This window comes from Triticum dicoccoides, chromosome 4B, assembly GCF_002162155.2.
Source record: "Triticum dicoccoides isolate Atlit2015 ecotype Zavitan chromosome 4B, WEW_v2.0, whole genome shotgun sequence".
NCBI lineage: Eukaryota > Viridiplantae > Streptophyta > Magnoliopsida > Poales > Poaceae > Triticum > Triticum dicoccoides.
The window spans coordinates 274,864,835-274,869,998 of record NC_041387.1 but is presented as its reverse complement, the minus strand read 5'-3'; positions in this window follow the sequence as shown (position 1 = coordinate 274,869,998).

Below are 5,164 nucleotides of genomic sequence, written 5' to 3'. Positions count from 1 at the left end.
CCTCAGTCTGGTATAGACAATTTCAACATTCTCTGAATCAAAAGTAATTCTTTTTGCCATTTAAGGGATGATTCTACGAGTCATCTTCCCTGAGGTGCCCCATTATAGAATCATGGAAACTATATCCTTGCTACTTTAAAACTCATCCACCATCTTTTAAGCATGGAACTATTGCCTACCAAATTGAACCTTCGTCATCGGTTTCGTTTCCATCCTTCCTATGTGTGTTTGGACGCCTCAACTCAAGAGATGTTCCATGTCCCTTTCCGTGAGTCGATCATCAGTTGCTCGATCTTTGAGAACATCAATTCTTCTAGAGTTTCCATTTCCCCTCGTTGTTATGTTGGATGGAGTTCTCGAAGCAAGACGTCGAGATAAAGATGGTGTTTGAATCAACGTTCTTATGAGGTGCAACCTGGATTGTGAAGATCGTGCTAGCGTATGTCCCCTCTGTCTTCTTACCTCACGTCTTGAATCTCGGGACGAGATTCTTGTTTAGTGGGGGTGAGTTGTCACAACCCTAGTTAATGCATGCAGTAGAGTGTTTGCATCATGTTTAAATTTCTGGGAAACATGGAATGGGGATCGCAGAAACCGCCAGCACCACATGAGCCAAATAGGGTTACTAAAATACATTTTCAATGAACCTGAAATGCCCTTCTAAAATGTTTATCATCTTTGCCTTGGTCTAGAACATCTTACAAAAATGGTTCACATTTTTCTAGGACACCGTTGGGTCACTGAATTAAATCATATTCTATTTGCATTTGGGCATTTAAATGCTATACAATATTTTAAATGTCCAAATAATCATGAACTAAAATGTTTACTGTTGGAAACAATCCAAAAAGTGGTCTTGGGCAGTTCCATGAATTTTCGGTCTGTTTTGGTATTTTAAATAAAGCCCTAAAGTCTACAGAACAATAGAAAACAGAAATAAAAAACAAAAGGTGAACTTACATGGCTTACCGGTCGCAGCCCACCTGGCGGCCCACCCCACTGGCCCCCTCCTATCGTCTTCCTCCCTGCCAGGAGGATTGCCCGACGCGCGCGCACCACCATGCGGCCACCTCCTCCCTGCCTGGCTGCCCCCCTTAGCCCCATGGAACATCCTCGCAACGCCATGCACCCCCAGGCCCTCTCACTCTCTCCCCGAGCTCATCCTCAACCTCCAATCGCCGGCAACCTCACCGGTGATTCGCCGCCGTCTCCGCCTCCCCGAGCCCGCTGAGACCGTCCCCGACCCCTCAATGAGCTCCGCCATCTTCTGCCCTGCTCCCCATGCTCGTATGCACCCTCTAATCGCCCGAGTCACCGGAGCCATGAGCTCCCCACTGCCGTCCATGTCGCCACCGAGCCCAGAGCTTGATTCACCTGAAGCCAAGCACGTCTGCGTACTGGGCGCCTCCCCAGGTAGTCGTAGACCACACCAGCTCGACTTAAGACACGCCGTAGCGCCAAACCCGCTGATGCCCGAGCTCCGACCACCGCCACGAGCTCCATTACGGCGAGCTCCAGCGCCCCCGCGGCCACCCACCTGCCCCTGTAGATGCGCGAGATCACGGGTTACGCCACGGTGGTCTCCGCGCGTCCAGCCGTTGCCCGCAGCGCAGGTCTGGCGCTTTGCCGCCGCGGTTTTGGTCGCCGTCGGCCAAACTCCGGTGACTGCCGACATGGACGTCATTAGGCTCTATCCCCGCAAGCATGCCCCCCTAACAGCACTGATAGTGGGCTACCCCTTGTCAAACCCGAGTCAGCGTTGGGTTTGACCAGGATTAGTCCATGTGTCACTAACTTGTGGACCCTAGACATCAGGTTTGACCTGGACCGGCCCTGTTGACCCTGCTGACGTCACTACTTCGTCATGCTGACGCAGTAATATTTTCTGGAATTTGAAATAAATCAGAAATGATTTATAAATTTCAGAAAATGTCCAAAAGTTATAAAAATCATAGAAATTAATCTGTACCTCAAAATGCAAAGATTTACATATGAAAAATGATCGGAAAATCCAATCTATCCATCGATACTGGTTTCATCCATGTTTAAACAACTTAAACTTGTTGTTTAGCTCAAAACATGATAAAGCACTATTTAAGTTCATAATTTGAGTTTGGGGTTGATCCTTTGGTTCAAAATGACCAAATCCCATCTAGTTGTAGTTGCATTAACCCAACGTACTCATATTGCCATGTCATTATCATGCATCATAATTGTTGCATTGCATTGATTGTTTTCCTCCTTGTTTCCGGTATTTGTCCCCTCTCAATAGACATGTTTCGGCGATGAATTCGATGACACCGATAAAGAAATATACTATCTTCGGAAGTGTCAGGCAAGCAAAACCCCCTTGTACACACCGATACAATCCCACTCTCTCGCTTGTTCTCTCTTTTACTGCATTAGGACAACAACGACACATCTATTACATGCTGCGGTAGTTGAACCCCTTTCCTCTGCATGACCTGTCATTGCCCCCGTAAATAGATGAAACCCACTAGCATGATTAGGAGTTGTCTGAGCCCTGATGTGCCCATTCATTCATGCTTGTTTGTCATGCCTTCAATGCTTAGAGTTGTGTCAGGACTGATTCATCGGGGATGAATTGGAATGGTGATGAACATGTCCTACTGTGTGTGAGCTAAGTGTGTGAACATGATTTGGTAAAGGTAGAAGTGAGAGGCCATGTAGGAGTACATGGTGGGTTGTCTCATTGAATCTGTCCTTAGGAACTGGGTTCTATGTTTTTGATCCATGAACAGCTACTACCACACATTGGGCCCGGAAATATGACCCCGCTCGACTTATTGACCGCCCCTGTCCTCTGTCCAGGAGTTGCAAGTAGTTTCTGGTGTTTGTAGTTTGCTGGAGGCCATGCGTAGCGCTGACCCGAGGGGTGGGCTACGATGCAGTAGACACGTGGCCTGGTGTACCGAGTCGCCCGTTTGGTGCCTCGGGAACCCTGCACACATCGTTCGGGGCTGTATGTGGAAACTTCGGCCGGACTCCCTGCGGATAGAACCTGAATAGCTGATAATCCTGGACTAGGGACTTGTGTGGTTAGTCAGGTCATGGTCTACACCAACGTTGGTGATCGCTTGAAGTCTGGCGAGCACATGTCGTGTGCAGACGCTGATAGAGGCGGAGGTGTCCCGTCTTTCGATGAGATGATGGATATCGCTTTGGTGGAAGTCAACTTTGACGATCCGACTACAAACGTGCGAGGACGTCGCGCCTTAGCAATCGCTAAACCAACTCCGAGAGGTTATTGACCACGCCGGAGCACGATCAACCTGACCACGAGGGTTTGTTTCCTGCGAGCAAACGAAGAACAAGCAAGAAACTAAGATTGCAATCTGGATATTGTGAATATAAGATGAAAGCTTTATTGATCAAGGTGGGGTTCTGTGACGCCTTTGTCTGGTCGTTGAACACAAATGAAGTACGCGAAGTTGCAGCTATGGCGAACTTTTAATCTAAACAAAACCCAAAGTCTAAACGATGCCCTAAGGGCTGTATATATGGAGGAAGAGGGGGGAATTTCGTGGCCCTTGGTGGAGGGGTCCGAAATCAACCCTATCTCTTGTTTCCCCACACATACAGACTCTAAAAATAGCCTATACTTATGTATTACGAAATTACATGGGCCTGGCCCAATAATAAGGTGACGCAGCACCTAAAATAGCCTCGGGACGAAATTTATGAAATGGCATCTTGTATATTTCGTCCAAGGCTTCATGCACCCATTATGGTGGCTTCAAAGTCCTGAAATCATCACTTGTAACTCCGTTCTTGTTCCCCTTGCGCATGCCATCATCTCCATGCTTGTTCTTGCTCCAATGTTCATCCTTCTCCAAGCTAGGCCCTTCATTTGTAAGCAAAACAAATGTATCCAATTTAGGCAGCATCATATTCTCATGAAACATTAGAATCATTACCAAGAAACGAAAGTACCTGGTAATTTAGTTGGCGTGCACGAGCTGTAGTAATTGGTCCAGTATGTATAGCAGCAGGGGCTGTGGGTGTAACAATTGTATTGATGTCCTCATCATCCTCCCCTTCTTGAAATGAAGTCTTCCTCGACGGAAGTTCATCTTCCTCACCCAAATAAGGCTTCAAATCTGCAATGTTAAAAGTGGGACTAACCCCAAAATCTGCAGGCAGCTCAAGTTTATATGCATTATCATTTATTTTCTCTAACACCTTAAAGGGACCATCAGCACATGGCATTAACTTTGATTTGCGCAAATCAGGAAATCTATCCTTACGCAAATGTAACCAAACAAGATCTCCAGGTGCAAACACAACATGTTTTCTACCCTTATCTCCAGCAAGTTTATATTTAGCATTCATTCGCTCAATGTTTTCCTTAGTTAACTCATGCATTTTTAAAATCAATTCAGCACGTTGTTTAGCATCAAAATTAACCTTCTCCGAAGATGGAAGAGGCAACAAATCAATAGGTGCATGAGGTAGGAAACCATACACAACTTCAAAAGGGCACATCTTAGTAGTAGAATGCAATGAACGATTATAAGCAAATTCAATATGAGGCAAGCATTCCTCCCACATTTTCTTATTATTCTTCAAAATAGCCCTAAGCATAGTAGACAACGTTCTATTGACTACTTCAGTTTGTCCATCAGTTTGGGCGTGACAAGTAGTACTAAAAAGCAGTTTAGTCCCCAACTTAGCCCATAAACATCTCCAAAAATGGCTAAGAAATTTAGTATCACCATCTGAAACAATAGTATTTGGCACACCATGCAAGCGAATAATTTCACGAAAGAACAAATCAGCAACATTAACAGCATCATCGCTTTTATGACATGGTATAAAGTGTGCCATTTTCGAGAATCTATCCACGACAACAAATATGCTATCCCTCCCCTTCTTTGTTCGAGGTAAACCTAAAACAAAGTCCATAGATATATCCTCCCAAGGAACACTAGGTACAGGCAAAGGCATATATAAACCATGAGGATTGAGTCGTGACTTAGCTTTTTGACATGTAGTGCAGCGAGCAATAAAACGCTCAACATCCCGTCTCATCTTTGGCCAAAAGAAATGTGTAGCAAGTACGTCCTCCGTCTTCTTCACGCCAAAGTGTCCCATTAATCCTCCTCCATGCGCCTCCTGCAACAACAAAAGACGAACGGAGCTA